At 39.7% G+C, this 20,498-nt stretch overlaps 1 protein-coding gene and 1 non-coding gene across 2 annotated transcripts in view; one reads left to right on the top strand and one right to left on the bottom strand.

Moving 5' to 3' along the window:
- The window catches only part of MAN1A1 (mannosidase alpha class 1A member 1), a 183,631-nt gene that overhangs the window by 23,075 nt on the left and 140,058 nt on the right, over nt 1-20,498 (top strand). The window lies entirely within an intron of this gene.
- LOC112133997 (U6 spliceosomal RNA) lies at nt 5,429-5,533 on the bottom strand. Its single transcript, XR_002915592.1, has one exon. It is a non-coding gene; the product is annotated as a U6 spliceosomal RNA (small nuclear RNA).

Raw genomic sequence — 20,498 nt, 5'->3', positions numbered from 1 at the left:
TAAAATCAGAGCAGAACTGAAGGAAATAGAGACACAAAAAACCCTTCAAAAAATCAATGAATCCAGGAGCTGGTTTTTTGAAAGGATCAACAAAATTGATAGACCGCTAGCAAGATTCATAAAAAAAGAGAGAAGAATCAAATAGATGCAATAAAAAATGATAAAGGGGATATCACCACTGATCCCACAGAAATACAAACTACCATCAGAGAATGTTGCAAACACCTCTACGCAAATAAACTAGAAAATCTAGAAGAAATGGATAAATTCCTCAACACATACACCCTCCCAAGACTAAACCAGGAAGAAGTTGAATCTCTGAATAGACCAATAACAGGAGCTGAAATTGTGGCAATAATCAATAGCTTACCAACCAAAAAAAGTCCAGGACCAGATGGATTCACAGCCGAATTCTACCAGAGGTACAAGGAGGAGCTGGTACCATTCCTTCTGAAACTATTCCAATCAATAGAAAAAGAGGGAATCCTCCCTAACTCATTTTATGAGGCCAGCATCATCCTGATACCAAAGCCTGGCAGAGACACAACAAAAAAAGAGAATTTTAGACCAATATCCTTCATGAACATTGATGCAAAAATCCTCAATAAAATACTGGCAAACAGAATCCAGCAGCACATCAAAAAGCTTATCCACCATGATCAAGTGGGCTTCATCCCTGGGATGCAAGGCTGGTTCAATATACGCAAATCAATAAATGTAATCCAGCATATAAACAGAACCAAAGATAAAACCACATGATTATCTCAATAGATGCAGAAAAGGCCTTTGACAAAATTCAACAACCCTTCATGCTAAAAACTCTCAATAAATTAGGTATTGATGGGACGTATCTCAAAATAATAAGAGCTATTTATGACAAACCCACAGCCAATATCATACTGAATGGGCAAAAACTGGAAGCATTCTCTTTGAAAACTGGCACAAGACAGGGATGCCCTCTCTCACCACTTCTATTCAACATAGTGTTGGAAGTTCTGGCCAGGGCAATTAGGCAAGAGAAGGAAATAAAGGGTATTCAATTAGGAAAAGAGGAAGTCAAATTGTCCCTGTTTGCAGATGACATGATAGTATATCTAGAAAACCCCATTGTCTCAGCCCAAAATCTCCTTAAGCTGATAAGCAACTTCAGCAAAGTCTCAGGATACAAAATCAGTGTACAAAAATCACAAGCATTCTTATACATCAATAACAGACAAACAGAGAGCCAAATCATGAGTGAACTCCCATTCACAATTGCTTCAAAGAGAATAAAATACCTAGGAATCCAACTTACAAGGGATGTGAAGGACCTCTTCAAGGAGAACTACAAACCACTGCTCAAGGAAATAAAAGAGGATACAAACAAATGGAAGAACATTCCATGCTCATGGGTAGGAAGAATCAATATCATGAAAATGGCCGTCCTTCCCAAGGTAATTTACAGATTCAATGCCATCCCCATCAAGTTACCAATGACTTTCTTCACGGAATTGGAAAAAACTACTTTAAAGTTCATATGGAACCAAAAAAGAGCCCGCATCACCAAGTCAATCCTAAGCCAAAAGAACAAAGCTGGAGGCATCACGCTACCTGACTTCAAACTATACTACAAGGCTACAGTAACCAAAACAGCATGGTACTGGTACCAAAACAGAGATACAGATCAATGGAACAGAACAGAGCCGTCAGAAATAATGCCACATATCTACAACTATCTGATCTTTGACAAACCTGAGAAAAACAAGCAATGGGGAAAGGATTCCCTATTTAATAAATGGTGCTGGGAAAACTGGCTAGCCATATGTAGAAAGCTGAAACTGGATCCCTTCCTTACACCTTATACAAAAATCAATTCAAGATGGATTAAAGACTTAAATGTTAGACCTAAAACCATAAAAACCCTAGAAGAAAACCTAGGCATTACCATTCAGGACATAGGCATGGGCAAGGACTTCATGTCTAAAACACCAAAAGCAATGGCAACAAAAGCCAAAATTGACAAATGGGATCTAATTAAACTAAAGAGCTTCTGCACAGCAAAGGAAACTACCATCAGAGTGAACAGGCAGCCTACAAAATGGGAGAAAATTTTCGCAACCTACTCATCTGACAAAGGGCTAATATCCAGAATCTACAATGAACTCCAACAAATTTACAAGAACAAAACAAACAACCCCATCAACAAGTGGGCGAAGGACATGAACAGACACTTCTCAAAAGAAGACATTTATGCAGCCAAAACACACATGAAAAGATGCTCACCATCACTGGCCATCAGAGAAATGCAAATCAAAACCACAATGAGATACCATCTCACACCAGTTAGAATGGCAATCATTAAAAAGTCAGGAAACAACAGGTGCTGGAGAGGATGTGGAGAAATAGGAACACTTTGACACTGTTGGTGGGACTGTAAACTAGTTCAACCCTTGTGGAAGTCAGTGTGGCGATTCCTCAGGGATCTAGAACTAGAAATTCCATTCGACCCAGCCATCCCATTACTGGGTATATACCCAAAGGACTATGAATCATGCTGCTATAAAGACACATGCACACGTATGTTTATTGCGGCATTATTCACAATAGCAAAGACTTGGAACCAACCCAAACGTCCAACAATGATAGACTGGATTAAGAAAATGTGGCACATATACACCATGGAATACTATGCAGCCATCAAAAATGATGAGTTCATGTCCTTTGTAGGGACATGGATGAAATTGGAAATCATCATTCTCAGTAAACTATCGCAAGAACAAAAAACCAAACACCGCATATTCTCAGTCATAGTTGGGAATTGAACAATGAGAACACATGGACACAGGAAGGGGAACATCACACTTCGGGGACTGTTGTGGGGTGTGGGGAGGGGGGAGGGATAGCATTGGGAGATATACCTAATGCTAGATGAGGAGTTGGTGGGTGCAGCGCACCAGCATGGCACATGTATACATATGTAACTTACCTGCACGTTGCGCACATGTACCATAGAGCCTAAAGTATTATAATAATAATAATAATAATAATAAAAGAAAAGAAACATATCTTGTTAACTATTATATAGTATTTGTTTCCAAACATTTAAAAAACTCTAATAAAGATTCTAACACAATTGTAATCAGCTACAAAAAAAAAAGAAACAGAATACTTGCTGGGCACTGCTGAGCACGCAGTTGGAGCCGGCAGCTGGCCCCCTCTGCTCACTCGTTTGATTTTTCCTTAGCGGGATTCAACCACTCTGCCATATTTGGACAAGGCAGACAAGTAGATTGACCTATCAAGGAAGACACATGTTCCCAAGTGCTTTTTGAGAATCTGATACAAGAGATCATTTGTTAGTAAGAATGTAAATCCACTTAATTTGGAGTCAGTGGGTGGGGGGGATATTTGTTATAAAAAGGGATCTCTCATGGATTTAGGTGAAGACCTCACAGAGCCTGGAATTACAAATGTGAAGGTACCGGGAACCAAGACCACTATTCCTCATTTCTTACTCTGGGCTACCTAGTCTTTTGTCTTCAGTCATACGTGCTTTGTTCTTTCCTCTGCAGACAGGCTGTCTTATGAATCAGTCCTCAAGTTTACATGGCCAATAAGTTTAAACACTAATAGACTTTATAATAAGCAATCCAGAGGCTCAATTCCAAATTCCCAGAATGGAGAATCTGACCCAGCTTTAGTTAAGTGTCTAATCATCTATGGCCAGGGGGTGGAGTATTGATTTTTAGTGCAAATGTAGGCATGGCACAGAGCCTCCTAAGTGACAGAAAGAAGAGGATTGCCTGGCTGCACAGAGGTTTTCTTGCATCTCTGCTGCATCCAGACATCTGCTTTGCTGTATTTATCTTATTGGAGATTTCTCTGTTGTGGGCCTACTTGTCAGAGGCAAGTTGTCCAGGGTTCTGCTATATATTCGTTATGGAAGGTTTTACCTTATTGAAATGACAGTTCCCCACCTTTAGCATTTTATGTTGTTCCATTAACTGTCATACAAACATTCCTGCAAAATATCAGTTCATGAACCAAACTTACTTTCCCTGAGATGGTAACTGTTTCACAGCCTCTCATATTGCTGCTTCATTATGTGATGAAGTCTAAACACGTGAATGGTGACCAGTTAAAATGCACACCTGCACACATCAAATCAAGAATTTGATTCCAGATTTACAAAATAATCAGGTCTTATCTTTTGAAATCCTACCTATCAAGACCCAATTTAAATCTTATTCATTCCATAAATTCTTGCCTGTTCTTATCCCCTGAACGGCAGAAAATTATTTTTCTCTGTTTTTATGACTCACTTTGTTTTAACCTACTTACTACATTCTTAAAGGCAGCACACACAAAGGCACTGAGATGAGAGAGCTTGTGGCTTTGCCACTTATTAACAGTCCAACCCTGTAAAGATATACAGTGCATTTGAGCTTTATCTCTTACCTGTGAGAGTGATGATAATGCCTACCTTTCCTGGATGTGAGGAGCCAGCAAATGAGTGGATGCAAAACTGTTTGTATGCTAGGAAACCTTTGCAGATATTGATTACTTAAGGAAATAGTTTTGGGGTTTGAAGACCAGGTTTCTAAATCCCTGTCTGCCACTTGGTAATTCATGGTATGGCAGTGGGTGACTTACTGTTCTTCTTAGGCATGTTGTGTGGTGTGTTTTCTTTCATTGCTGTAACAAATTATCACAGAGTGACTTAAAACAATACAAATTAATATCTTACAGTTCTAGGTCAGAGTCAGAGTGGCCTTGTTTGGTTTCTCTGCACTGGGTCTCATAAGGCCAAAAATGAGCTGTCAGCTGGCCCAGGCTCTTCTCTGGCTCCAGGGGAGAATTTGTTTTACAAGCTCATTCAGGTTGTTGGCAAAATTCAGTTCCTTGCCAACTATAGAACTGAGGTCCCCATTTCCTTGCTGTCAGTCAACTCTCAGTTTTTGAAGGCCACCTGCATTCTTTGTCAGTTTGCTCCCTTCATTTTCTTTTCATTCATTCATTCATTTAGACAAAAATTGTATATATTTATGGTGTACACATTTTGAAATATGTATCCATTGTAGAATGGCTAAATTCAGCTAATCACCATATCTGTTACCTCACATACTTACCATTTCTTTTGGTGGGAGCACTTAAAATTTACTTTCTTAGCAGTTTTCAAGTATACAATACAGTGTTCTTAGCTATAGTCACCATGTTGTACTACCATCTTAAAAATATGGAATGTAGCCTGGCCAACATGGCGAAACGCCATCTCTATTAAAAATACAAAAATTAGCCAGACATGGTGGTGCATGCCTGTAATCCCAGCTCCTTGGGAGGATGAGGCAGGAGAATCGCCTGAACCCAGGAGGTGGAGATTGCAGTGAGCCAAGATTGAGCCACTGCACTCCAGCCTGGGCGACAGAGCGAGACCCTATCTCAAAAAAAAAAAGACACGGAATGCTTCATAAATTTGCACATGATCCTTGCGAAGGGGCCGTGCTAATCTTCTCTGTGTTGTTCCAGTGTTCATACATGTTGACAAAGCAAGAACTGAACACTCCTTTTTCAAACCAGCAACATCACATGGAGTCCTGTTCAGCTGAATCTCTGACTTTCCATTCTGCTGCATCTCTTCTGCCCCCAGCTGAAGAATGTTCTCTGCATTTAAGGGCCCACTTATTAGATTGGGCCCACCTGGATAATCCAGGTTGCCCTTTATTTTAAGGGCAACTTAATTGTTCTTAAGTAACTTTCATCATACCTGCCAACTCCCTTCGCCATGTGAAATAACATATGCACAGGTCTGGGGATTACAGCATGGAAATATTTGGGGTGGGGTGGTCATTCACTCTGCTTACCACTTTTGGTACTATGTATGTGTACAGTGTGTGAAGTCAAGCACAGTCACTTGCATACGTAGAGCTACTCAACAGTCAGTGGTAAATCATGTGGTCTTGATATGGTTAGGCTTTGTGTCCTCACCCAAATCTCATTTGAATTGTAATCCGAATAATCCCCACAATCCCCACGTGTCAAGGGAGAGGCCAGGTGGAGGTAATTGAATCATGGAGGCAGTTTCCCCCATGCTGTGCTCTTGATAGTGAGTTCTCACAAGATCTGATGGGATGGTTTTATAAGGGGCTCTTCCTTCCCTGCCTTGCTTCACCTTCCACCGTGATTTTAAGTTTCCTGTGGCCTCGCCAGCCATGCTGAACTGTGAGTCAATGAGCCCTCTTTCCTTTATAAATTACCTAGTCTCCAGCCGTTGTTTATAGCAGTGTGAAAACAGACTAGTAGAGGTATAATGTACATGGATGCACTTCGGTCAAGAGTAGGCCAAGGCAGACATCTGAGCCTGCATGACTCAGTGAGTTTAGGGCACAGGTGCATACTCCATTTGTTATAACCTGTTTGTGTAAGTTTGTACTTGGTTCTGGACCACTATTGTCTGTAAAAGGTATAACTGTCCTGCTGACGCTATACAGGCGCTCGTGCCCAGAGAAAGAGAGAGCTAGAGCTGTCCGTCTTTTCCGTCTTTGCAGACGGACAGTGAAGAGCCACGACACAGCTCGGCCTGCTTATATCCAGAGAAAGAGTTAAGCTGCTGACCCTGAAGGCAGGGAGAGCCAGCCACACAGGTATAAGTGGGAGCAGCCGGCTCAAGCAGCCGAGACAGAGCAGAAAGTGTAAGAGAGATGCGGAATAAAGCTGTATTTCACCTATCTACGGCCCCCGAGTGTTCTTTCAGCTATCTGCCATTCATCCACCCACTCCCCTCGTACCTCAGCATGGGCTGGAACCTGACCCTAGACCTAACAACAGGTCTGTTGCTGTGATTTATGTTCAACAAACGTAAACTGTTACCCAAGAGATATTTTGTGCCTCAGGTTGCTGGTAGGAGTAATGCAAATCAAAAGAAGCTAGGTTGATAGTCATACAGTAGTTCCTTTGTATAGCAACTTTTAGTATATGCAAATAAACAGAGAAGGCAAGCAAACATGCTGTATCCACATGTAAGGAATATTGATCAATAGGAAGAATATTCCATTTTTTTCTTGGGACTTTTGTTGAAGCCTTTGACAAACTGTCTTATTTCAATTCCATTGTTGTTCGTATTCTGGGCTCAGTAGGGGTATTTAAAGTACCCAATGTTGTAAGACTGCTGAAAATCCACACCCCCCTGCGTCCGGAGATGGAGCATTGCCCTGTCACCCAGGTTGGGGTACAGTGATGCAATCTCAACTCACTGTAACCTCCGCCTCCTGGGTTCAAGCGATTCTCCTGCCTCAGCCTCCTGAGTAGCTGGGATTACAGGTGCATGCCACCACACCTGGCTAATTTTTGTATTTTTACTGGAGACGGGGCTTCACCATGTTAGCCAGGCTGGTCTCAAACTTCTGACCTCAAGTGATCCACCCACCTCGGCCTCCCAAAGTGCTGGGATTATAGGTGTGAGCCACCATGTCTGGCCAGACTACTGAAAATCTTGAATGAAAAATAATTGAAATTTTTGTTTATTCACCCTGCATCTTAGCAGGTATAGTGTAAAAGTTAGGAGCAAAAACTCTAGAGCCAGACTCCCTGATTCTGATTTCCTTCTCTTTTATGTGTCCAGTGACCTTGGGCAAGTTACTTAACCTCCCTATACCTCAGTTTTGTCATCTGTTAAGGTAATATAGGCCCAACTTTGAAGAGTTATTATTGAGGATTAAATTAAATGTGTTGATTATGTGAAGTGTCTGGAATTGTGACTACTGTATAGTGCTGTGTGAGTCTTAGGATTATTATTTTAATTGAATAATATGCTTTAACCATTGGCTCTAAACTAAGGCTGTTTTGCTTCCCAGGGTGCATTTGCCAGTGTCTGGAGATAAGGGTTGTCACATCTGTTGGGGTGAGATACAGACATCTAGTGTGTACAGGCCAGGGATACCACTCTGCATCCAAAAATGCACAGGGCTGCCCTCCCCAACCCCCCAAACACAGGCTTATCCAGCCCGAATTTCAGTAGTGTCAAGATTAAAAGCCCCTGTTTAAACCAATGGCCTTTTATGTTTTTAGTAACAACTTCAAATAAAATATTCATGTATCATGAGTGACTTTTAACAGTGAGGAAATTCATGACTGAGAGCCATAGGGCTCTGAGTTCTACAATAAAGTGAAAAGTAGAAAATAATTGTTCTGGTGATTATAAAAACAGATATCACAGGAAAAGAGTGTGCTTAACTTCTAGAATATATAATTAAGGGTAAGAAATACTCTGATCCTGTGAATCATTGAATGGGAGTTCTCATTTTCTAATTTTCCAGTGAGGTTCTTCTGGAGATTATAAGGGATGAAATTACAGGTGACCCTTGAACAATGCAGGGATTGGAGCACCAACCCCTCATGCAGTTGAAAACCTGCATATAACTTTCGATTCTCCCCCAGACTTAACTACCAATAGCCTACTGCTGACCAGAAGCCTTACTGACTAAACATAAATAGTCAGTTAACACATATTTTGTATATATGTTATATGTATGATATACTGTATTATTACGGCAAAGTAAGCTATAGAAAAGAAAATGTTATTTAAAAAATTTTGAGAAAATATATTTATTCAGGTGGAAGTGAGTCATCATAAAGGTCTTCATTCCTTGTCTTCGTGTTGAGTAGGCTGAGGAGGAGGAAGAGGAGAGGTGTTCATGCTGTCTCAGGCAGAGGTGGAAGAAAATCCAAGTATAAGCAGACTCCCACAGTTCAAACCCATGTTGTTCAAGGGTCAGCTGTACTTGGATTTGGAAACTTGCTGTTACTGTGTATGTTGAAATACAGTGAGAGTTAAGATAACTACGCATTACAGCTGCTTATGTGGAATTTACCTATATTGTAGTAGTGGTAAATTTTGCAAGGCCCCAAATGTTTTTGCCACTGTTATTTTTATTTCTGAATATTATATAAGGCTTATGTGTTTGCTCTCTTCACTCCCTCTCATCCCGTAGGTATATTGAATAATTTAGAATTTAGGGTATTCTTCAACTACTTTTTTCTCCACCACCTCTCCTATCAATTTTAGCTATTTGATTTGTCCATACAAGATTCTGTAGGACTATCTGAGACTCTGTTCGTTCTCATGGTTACAGAATTTGTCCTTTTGATGATAGGTCACTTAATCATCAACACTTGCATGACCACAGGGTGCAGGAGCTGTTGAGACTGACATCCTGGATCATGTAGGAAATAACCTGGGCACATTCCTATACCTTCCACTCTGTTAACCTACTTGGAGAAACTGAGAATCACAAGACACAAACAAAAATAACCTGCAGTTGTTCATCATTAAGATTAAGCAGAACACTGATATGCTGGGCATCAACTAAGTGCTAAGAATAGTTGATAATTGATTACATGATACAATTGCTAAGTATTGGTTAAAAAAAAATGAGATTGTGATCATATTAGAAATACATTTGTCTCATGGTATTTAACAAATTTGTGGCTTACATCAATATGGCAAAAGGAAGGTGTTAATTGCAGCGAGGATGATAACCACTGCATCATTTTTGGATCAGTGTATTACAACTTTGAATCTATAGGCATAAAGGGAAACACCCTGACTCCTTATTTAAAAGGAAGAAACAAAAACTTTTTGATTCAGATCATATCTGCCATATTTTTAAATTAGGGCTAGAACCTGGGAAAAGCAGCTTACAGCAGAACTACATTTTATAATGCGATCTTTTGTTCAATTTGACTAGTTTATTTTTCTGACACTCTCTAAAGTGGTGTAACAGTGATAAGTACTTCTTCACAGACTTTGTGATTAAGAGAGATCAGCCTTAAATATAATTGGCACCTTTCAAGGGTTTGGGCAAAGTCCAGCCAGTGTCCTGTGATGTCAGGGTGTTAGAACAGAGAACCTTTTCTGTCAGCCACCACCTTGCTGTGGGCTCAGTTACGTGCTGAGCACATCAAAGACCCAGCTACGTAGCAGTTGAAAACTAGTTAAAGCCTTCCTTCTACTTTGAAATGATTGTTACCCACACCTTGGTTTGCTACTTCCTAATTCAGAGCCTTATGCTGAAGACATTTTTGGAAAAAACTCAACAGCTTTATCAGTGAAATATGGGGGAATACTTAAGTGTCTTCATCAATAATTAGTTGATCTGGGGAAAAGAGACTTGGATTAAACACTGGGGAAGAGAGACTTGGATTATAGTGAATCAGTGTCTATGTATATTATATAATTCCTATAAACAGGACTGGCCGAGTAGTAGCAAATAGCACACACAGAACCATGTTTCTTGCCTCGTTTCGGTGTACATAGTGGCATTTTATTGTGGTACTCTGGACCAGTGACTAGAGGGTCCCAAAGACTAGAGCTCATACTAGGAAGACAATTCCTTTACAAAAGGTGGTTACCATTAGTTCTGCAAATAGAACGGAGATCTGAGTCTGGATTCCAAAGAAAACTGGCAAGGCATATCATAGTAGTAATTGGTCTAAGCTGAGCAGTGCCCAGTACTGAGAGGGTCAAGCCTGGGAGAAGGAAAAAAGCAGAAATGGAACCAGAATGACAACACTTAGTAATGTGGATAAGATCATCACAGACATACAGCTGTACACCAGTGAGCTCCTTGTGGACAGGAATTGAATGCAGTATAGGCCATGTAGCTGGGGGTGCTCAAGATGATTGTGGAAGGAATGAATGGTTCTGCCTGGCACAAAGGAACATGGGAATGGCATTTGGTCTGGAGAGTCCAGTACTAGGACAAGTTCCACCCTGCTGCCCAACTGAATCTCTTGGGGAATTTGCTTTCTGCCTGGCTCAGGAAGCTGTGATCTGCTTCCTTCTCTGTGAGTTCTACAGGAGTGGGCCACTGTTACGGAGGGCTGTGGCCCCTGGAACATTTTTACCATTGCTCAAAGTAAACATTTGCAAGGCCGGGGCGGTGGCTCATGCCTGTAATCCCAGCACTTTGGGAGGCTGAGGTGGGTGGATCCCTTGAGGTTAGGAGTTCAAGACCAGCCTGGCCAACATGGCAAAATCCTGTCTCTACTAAAAATACTAAAAATTAGCGAGGCATGGTGGTACGTGCCTGTAGTCCCACCTACTTGGGAGGCTGAGGCAGGAGAATCGCTTGAGCCCAGGAGGTTGAGGCTGCAGTGAGCTGAGATTGTGCCACTGTACTCCAGCCTGGGAGACAGAGCAAGACCCTGTCTCAAAAAAAAAAAAAAAAAAAAAATTGCAGGCCATGTAGTCAATCCACTAGATTTCAGGACCTTGGTTCTTTGTCAGTAAAATTCAAAGGTGAGTAGGTAGTTGTTGGGAAGGTGACCTTCTGAGACAGGACCAAGGAAGCAGGCGAGAGGGACAGATCCTTCATAAATCCTGACAGAGCATCCTGGAGAAGGTAAAATATCCTTCTGGTTTGGAGGAGTATTTTAAACAAGGATATTTTAAATCAAGTTAGAGAGTCTTAAGCCAAGGACAGCATTTTATATTCAGTACCGGGAAGGTATTTTCTGTCAACGGTAGAAGGTCATACTTCTCTGTTTGGAACAACAGTCTTGTTTCCAGAAATGAAGGATATGGAATTCTAATATTGTTCAAACATTCAAAAGAAAACAGTGTGAGAGAGTCAGTTTATATGGAAATCGATAGTAGAAGATCACAAGTATACTGACATATTTTAAATAAGATTTCATGTAGTTACAGTAAAACTTTGGGGAGAAAGTTGTATTCTTTCACGTATACATATTTGAGAGTCAGAAATTTTACATTTGAGAAAGAGAAATTGTAATTCAGCTATGATACCCTGTAAAATTAGGTAAAAATTAAACATTTCAAATAGTATTATCAGTTTTACTGACTAGAAGCGTAGTATTTAATACAAATACTATTATAAAATATTTTTTAACAAGAGCTCCTTTTCACAAAGCTAAAGCTGTTTAATGTTATTAACAGAGTGGTATGTAATTATTGGGGTAATTCAGTTTTTACTAGCACTACAGATAAATTGTATTATAGAAGATGCCTTAATATTTGAGGTTTATACCAAGAAATATAGCCTTCTTTGATAACAATATTTACTTGAATAATTTATTTGATTTTGGTCAAATATTTTACTTTTTTCAAAGAAAGTGGAGAAAAACTCCTCAAATTATTCCATGATGTTGCTATTTTCTGAGTGAATCCCGGAACCCCGACCACATACCTCTTTTTTTGTTTTGTTTTTAACCATTTGTGCCTTCCCCCAAGCCCACATTAGTCTTTAAAACTTAATCAGAGGACTTGGCTGCTGTAATTTTTTTTGTAAATCATACTGTTTATTATTACACAGTTGTCACTGTCAAACCTTTAGAGTAGTTTCAGCTACCATATAATAGGGAAAATACTGCAGAGAAAAACTTCTGTTTTCTCAAATTGGAGCAATAGTACATAGCCCAGTTTTGAGCTGATGACTCTAGTTTTAAAAAAACAACCAAAGTATAACTACTTAAATGCTAAATGCCTTAGTGATTGGCGGTAGTTCAAACTTTAGTTTGAACTTTAAACACAACTGGCTGACCCCTCCTTAAGAGAAGATACTGGCCGGGTGCGGTGGCTCATGCCTGTAATCCCAGCACTTTGGGAGGCCGAGGCAGGCAGATCACGAGGTAAAGAGTCTGAGACCTGCCTGGCCAACATAGTGAAACCTCGTCTCTACTAAAAATACAAAAAATTAGCCAGGCGTGGTGGTGAGCACCTGTAGTCCCAGCCACTTAGGAGGCTGAAGCAGGAGAATCACTTGAACCCAGGAGGCAGAGGTTGCACTGAGCCAAGATTGCGCCACTGCACTCCACCCTGGGGGACACAGCGAGACTCCGTCTCTTAAAAAAAAAAAAAAAAAAGAAGATACCACCACAGTTCTCCTGGCTTTAATTCATTTATGACAGCAGAACAACCACTGCGACAGCATATCTGCATGTGCCACACCTTTTTTCAAGGCAGAAGGAAGAGGGAAAGCAAAGATACCCATTGACCTTGACAAATGTCCCATTGGCTGGAACTTTGACCAATAGCCACTTCTAGCTGTGAAGAGGCTGAGAAAGAACATTAGGCTTTTACGGTTGTCAGTTTCAGCAAGAAGCAAAGGAAAAAGAGGTTTGGTTGTGGGGTAAATATATCTATATTATCTGCAGTAGGTCTAATAGATATTCATATTTTTATTATTGTTTTGCAGCTTTGTGTAGTCTTTTGGAATAATAAAACAATTTCACCTCTGCTGACAAACTTGACATTTCTTTTACTTCTTAAATTTATGGAGGTCTTTGCCCAATTTTTAAGCCATAAAATAGCTGAAGAAAATTGGAAGTCATTGCATTCAAAGCTCATATTAAGTAATGCAATCTATTTTAACAGGTTGCCGAATCTGGCATATATTTATTGCTGGCCACTTGCCATCCATCAACAATAGAATGAATGATGATGATGATTATTATTATTTTTACCATTTTGAAGAAAAAAAATCGGGCTCTATCAGATTTTAAAACCCTGCCAGAAGGGTTAGAGTAATGCATTTGCAGGCCCAGGAAATATTTGCTATCACTTACAAAATACCTCAGATGATCTTCAGTCCATAGAAAGTATGATTTTAGGGTGGTAATGATACAGGCATATTAGATGTTAATGCTTGCCTTAAAGATGGTACTGTATCACATTTAGTCTAAAATAATTATTTGCCATTTTTAGTGATAATCTTAGTAATGTAGAAGTCTAGATGAAACCATAGAAGAGAGCTTTGAAAAATAATCCATATCTCAGTACTTTTTTTCTGCATGTGTTTAATAAGAAATCTGATGTTGCCATTTAGTGGCAATGTTTAGAGTATTATTGACATTCAAGCTAGTATATTAAGCAATATGTCTCTTTTCAGTAACACAAAATGAAATTATTAGGGTATTCTTTTGGTGATGAAATACAACCCTCAATGAAACCAAGACTCATGGTGATGAAAGAACCCATGTAGGATGCCCAAGTAGAGGTGAACAGATACCTTTCAAAGGAAGGAACTTTTAGCTATTAAAATGTATGTAAAGCAAAGTTCTGTTTCCGTATATGTCAGGTAACTTTTTCCCTACAGGGTACCGGAAGTAAGAGATATTCATATTTTCACTTTTTTAATATAGCAGTACATTTAATGCTTTCCCTGCATCTGCAAGGTTTTCAAAAAAAGAAAGATTGGAAGTTGGTTTTGCATGTCATGTTTCTGAAAGCCTCACTCTTAAACATAATGTAAATTTTTCCAGAATAATGAGATAGGTAACAGAAACATACAAAGATGTATATCAACAGCACATGAGTAACACTTTATTTGGAAGCCAAGTTTCCCGCAGATTGCATTGGTCACACATTTGGCTCAGGACAGTGTACAAGGTAATATATGTTAGGCTTCAGACTCTATCTGAGTTCATAGCCAACCTCCACCGCCAAGATCTGACGTTGGGAAAATTACTTAACCTCTTGATTTCTTCATCTGTGCAATGGGACTCACTCTGGGGAGACTACCTTCCTTGCAGAGTTGTTGTAAGGGATGAGCAGGGAAATACTTTACATACTTCCTGATGTGTAAGTGTTCAGTAAATGCTATTTCTGTGACAAGGATGATGATAAGAAAATATGTTTTGGAGACACACCAGTTATGGATTTTAAGTCTTATAGAATCACTAGTTGCTACTCCAAGATTATCCTTAGGAACCAGCATTTCTGGTAGTATTATGTTTCATAAGTAAAGTCCTTTTATACATTTTTATTGTTATGCCCAGATAATAATTTGTAAAACTGTTATCAGCAGTATGAAAGGATTACTTTCAGAATCTTAACAAGATCATGGATTCTAGATGACAGTGGATATTCCACTTATTAATAGTGGACAATTTTAAGAACAGTTACTTCAGAAGGTTTTTTTTTTTTTTTTTTTAGGAAAAACAAATTTTCCTATAATATGTGACATGGCCAATCTATTTTTTATGAATTCTACCTTCAAATAATAATAACTTACAGAATTACAATTCATAATCCTTTAATTAAGAAAAGAGTGATTGCTGGCCTTAATTTGAAAAGGAAATGCTTATACTGTGCAACTCTCTTCTTTAACAGCTTTATTCATAATTGTCAAAACTTGGAAGCAACAAAGATGTTCCTCAGTAGGTAAATGGATAATTAAACTGCAGTATATCCAGACAATGGAATATTATTCAGCACTAGAAAGAAATATTATTCAACACTAAAAAGAAATGAGCCATCAAGCAATAAAAGGGCATGGAGGTACCTTAAATGCATGTTGCTAAGTGAAAGAAGTAACATGGCTACAATATAAAAGGCTACGTATTTTATGATTCCAATTATATGATATTTTGGATGAAACAAAACTATGCAGACAGTAAATTACTGGGGATTGGAGAGAGTTAGGGATGAATAGGCACAACATAAAGGATTTTCACGGCAGTGAAAATACTCTGTATGATACTATGGTGGTAAATACATGCCATTATACATTGTCAAAACCATTGAAATATACAACACTAAGAGTGAGCCTTAATGTAAATCATGGACTTTGGGTGATAATGATGTGTCAGTGTAGGTCCATCAGTTGTAATAAGCGTATGATTCTGGTGTGTAATGTTGATAGTGAGGAGGTTGTGCCTTTGGGGTACAGAGGATATATAGGAACTTTGTACTTTCCACTCAGTTTTGCTGTGCATCTAAAACTTCTGTTTAAAAAAAAGTCTGTTTTAGAAAACATACCACACAAAGGAAAAAAGGGAAATACTTGTGCCCTGCAATTCTCCTCTTGATAACTGAAGAATGGGGCTTGACTCTAGGCATAGCTTGTTTCAAAAAAAAAAAAGGAGAAGAATAAAAGAATGTAATTTAAAAAGGTAACTATATCTGACTTTGCTCATTTTAATGAAATTCAAGCTAATTCATTTTAATCGATCACTAAATAATTAGTAACTTTATTAACTACTAGTAATACTAGTGATAACCTCATAGTATTTGTAAAGTTTAAAAAAGTAATCTAAAAGAAAAAGTTTAGTCTTTATAGGGTTGACAAATCTATAAACAAATCTTTTAAAGATAGCACATTTCAATTTTAAAAATCATTTTGTCACCACTGCAAAAATTAAAATGTGAAAATTTGAAGTTGTAGAATGATATATGTATGAGTTAGAATGTTTGGGCTTACCTTTTTATTACAAGTATTTAAAAAAAACTTTTGAGATTAGACATTACATGAAAATAGTATTTGTTTTCTATGGAATACTTTTTTAGCTCTCCTTAGGATATTAAGGGAGCATCTGTGATATCCCAGCAAAGAATACCTTTTTTGGCTGGGCATGGTGACTTGCTCCTGTAATCCCAGCACTTTGGGAGGCCAAGGCGGGCAGATCATCTGAGCTCAGGAGTTTGAGACCAGCCTGGCTAACATGGCGAAACCCCGTCTCTACTAAAGATACAAAACTTAGCCGGGCACCTGTAATTCCAGCTACTCAGGAGGCTGAGGCAGGAGAATCGCTTGAACGCGGGAGGCGGAGATTGCAGTGAGCCAAGATTGCGCCACTGCATTCCAGCCTGGACGACAAGAGCAAAACTCCATCTCAAAAAAAAAAAAAAAAAAAAAAAAAACCACAAAAAATGAATACCTTTTTCTCTTGATCACTAAAGATCTGTAGTTGCTGATGCTTCCCATGTTGGGAAAGCCCTGTAAGATCTTGGCCTGGGGACCAAGTGAGGAAGATCACCTGTCACCACAGGCCTGCAAGGAATCACTTGCTGGCCTCACATTGACCACAGAGGTCTTAGCAAGGCTAATCTAATGAATTCAAAGTTTCCGTGTTAATTAAAAATCTGCTGAATAAACAGACCGAAAACCCTGAGGTTAAACCTTTAAACACAAAGTGACAACTTCTGAACTCAGTGACAGCTTCTGCCTGGAGACCATAGTCATCAACCACAAGACAGATATTTTTGATAAGGAAATAACTACAAATGGTAGACCCTAAGCTGATGCCAAACGGTTCTATGTAAGGAAAGTGTTCTCAGCAATAGTGCTTCCTTCCAAAAAGGAATGGACTAGATATTCACCTATGAATAAGCCCTTTTCTGACCTCTGACTTTTGAGTTGCTAAATTATTATCCCTTAGAATGTTTTAGAGAAATTGACTTACATTTTGGTCAAGCATTTCTTTATTCTTTTTCTTTTCCCCTGTACCCTCTGCCATTTGGTAACAGCACAAGAGTTTTTATAAAATAACGTCAAAATTTGGCCATAAAAAAAGAGAACCATTAAATGCATATGATCCAATTTTTTTAGCTAGAACTAGAAACACAGGCTTTTCCTTAGGAGAACGAGATACTTCTTAGAAACAGAACAATCTGTCCTTTACAAGTAGTGATTACTAGAATTCTCATTTTTTAAAACTGGCTTTATCAGGCATTCTTTTTCTAAAGAAATTGCTATTGCTAACCACGCTTTCATTTCACTGGGGAATTAATGCTTAGTGGCACATTAGAATTCATGCAATAGCATTAAATAATTACTGTTTCTTTATATATCTCCTGCCAACTTAGAAGTACATTAAAATTGGCTGTAGGAGAATTCAGGACACCTCAATCTGAAGAAAATCCCCATCCATATATATATTCTCCACTCAGTAGATAAGAGGCAACCTCGAGTACCTGGCAACAAATGAACTGCACACATAGCAACAAGAAAGAAGTCGAGTAATATAGAAAGAGGAAAGAGAAGCTGGTCCACATTAGCTCCCATGGTGGTACTAAACTTCAGAAAATATCAGAGCTGTAGACAGCAGCTTGGCATGAGGAGAGGAATTCATGGTTCTCCATAAATCTAGTGACAGGCCAGGTCAGATAGGGCAACACCATCTTGTCTGCCCAAGTAGCATACAGGGCAGGAGGAGAAAAGTTAGGTACAGAGCTGGAGCTAAGAGCCGAAGTGGAGGAGGAGGAAGGCTGTGAGAGTTGAAGGATGTAGGGCAGGCAAGGAAAGGTGGTGCTGTGAGGGTCTTCAGTTGAGCCAACTCCCAAGCCTGATTCAGCGTGTGTCATTTTGGTGCCAGGCCTGGCCACAGCTTCTCAGACCCCAGATAGAGCTGCCTTCTGTGCATGGAGGAGCAGGAGGGCTCAGAGGCCTCAGATGACTGTCTGAGGTTTGCAAGCAGCAAAAAAGTGAGGGCTCTGTTCAGTGTATAGTGGAGAAAATCAGAGTGAGAAAGTTTCCAGCCTTGCTCTTCTCTACAGTACCTTGGGCCTCAGCTTCATATGTAAAACAGGGATAATAATACCCCAGAGAGGGTGTTGTAAGGATTGGATGTGTTAAATTATATCAAATTCCCCTCACAGTACAGTGTGGTAGCTGTTTGACAAAGTTAATTCACTTCCTCCTTTACAGCCTTGGCCTCCATAACCCATGATGATGACAGCTCCTACAGTTTGATTTGTAGAACAAAATAATACTTTCTAAAATGTGAAACTACTACTCATCCAGTGAAAGAATTGTTGAGAAGCTTACACATAATGCTTTATACACCTCAGATCTCAAAGACTTTTGCTAATTTGTGGCAAAGAGATAGCACATATGTTGCTACCAGAGCAGTCCAGGAGGCTGGCCCTGAAGGGCAGCCTATGCTAGAAGTGGAATGGTAGCTCCTCACAGAGCTATGGGAACCAGGGCTGGTGGGAAGCCACGTGCCCACAGACCTAAAAACAGAGTGGTTAGTTCTAGACGCGTGCCTGTAAAGTAGAGGTTGCAGTGCAAACTGCTGGGCTGTGGGCTAACTGTGGCTCACAGATCCTTTTTTTTTTTTAACCCTTAGCCAGTGTAGTTTGTTTGTTTGTTTTTTTTTTAAATAGCTTTAGTCAGGGGCTTGACTCTCGTTTTGTCACATTTCCCTTCTGTTCCTGTCTGGCCCTTCAAATGTTCTGACCCCTTTTTTGAGCCTACCACAGAACAGGGGCACAAACCAGAGAGCAGACAGTGGACTCAGAACCAGGGACTGAATGTGTCCTATCCCTTTGTCCTAGGGTTGCCAGATGAAATACAGCACTTTCAGTTAAATTTGCATTTCAGATAAACATTTTTTTTTTAGTATAAGTAGGTTCTGTGTAATATTTCCATTTCCTAAATTTGGCAATACTACTTTATTCCCATTTATAATTCTCATCCTCATAACCGTAGCTACTAAGTAGTAATTGTCATTGTAACATTGGGGTAAAGAATCTTGAAAATAGAACACCTTGGCAGCCTTTGGGAAAGAGAGAAGGGGATACATTTATTTCAGCATTTGAAAGAGCAAGGCATGTGAATGAGTGTTTGAATTTGATATGGGGTAAAATTGGAAACTATCACGGCTAGAGGGCTTTTTTTCACGTACTGGGTGATGACAGCTAGAAGGTGACTGGAGGTGGCCCTCGCTCACTGAGGAATGATGTGAGGACAAGGATCATTCCTAAGACTGTCTTGGGTGGCATCTTGATACCTGTTACATGAGAGGGTGCTAAATACTTTTAGATGTAATTGTGGTAGACTCCAGGCAGGCAGTCTTTGTGAAGGCAGTCACATCAGGCTCTGCACTGTCACCTCTTCGTGACATTGGCCTCTTTTCTTTCCTTTCCCGGAATTGCTCTCCCCACTCTGAGTTCAGCTAAAGGTCAAAGCATCAAAGGAAGGAGAACTTCCTTCCTAAGTTCTCCCTTATCTCTGTTTAACCTCCTGAAGCCTAGGAGGACTCTGAGGAGGTGGTGTGAGTGGATAAAGGTCAGCCAGGCTCATTGAGTGTTTTCTAGTCAGGTGCCCTGTCACAGCTGATCTCCTCACTGTGCTGTAAGGGAGATAATACTTATTTTTTTAGTAAGCTGTGTTTTCTGAGCAGTTTTAGGCTCATAGCAAAATTGAGCAGAAAGTATAGAGAGTTCCCATATATACCCTGTCCCCCACCCAGGCACAACCTCCCAATCTCAGCACCTCAACCCACAGTGCTGCATTTGTTAAAATGGGTTATTCTTTTTGAAAGTTGAGAGAACTAAGGGGTAGAAGGGCAGACCCTGAGGCAGCTGGCCTCAGGCTTATCCACTGTGACCTGCTCTGCCATGTGGCTGTGATAGACCGGCCTTAGTATCAGGTCTCTTGCTGCCCAGTTGTCCTTCTGGCCCTCCAGATCTTCATTCCCATAAGGAAATGTAGGTGATGGGGATAGCATTAGATAAGCAGTGGAAGGGGTGGTTAGATTGCCATCTTTTGTTGATCCATGGAGAAATTCTCTTCCAATGGATAAGTGAAGGTTTGGAGAAATTGTGAATTAATATCCCCCAAGTTGCTTTTTATCTATGTCTCTCCCTTCTGTTTTCCAATTCCACCAAAGATTGAAAGAAATAAGGTTATTTCAATGACCCTAAAAATATTTTATCTGAAAGTTCTAGAAGTTACTTTTATATGACAGCCAAGTAATTTTAAGCAAAGTCTGATGGA

This window comes from Pongo abelii, chromosome 5 (genome assembly GCF_028885655.2).
Source record: "Pongo abelii isolate AG06213 chromosome 5, NHGRI_mPonAbe1-v2.0_pri, whole genome shotgun sequence".
NCBI classification, from domain to species: Eukaryota; Metazoa; Chordata; class Mammalia; order Primates; family Hominidae; genus Pongo; species Pongo abelii.
This window is presented reverse-complemented; position numbering and strand designations above follow the sequence as displayed.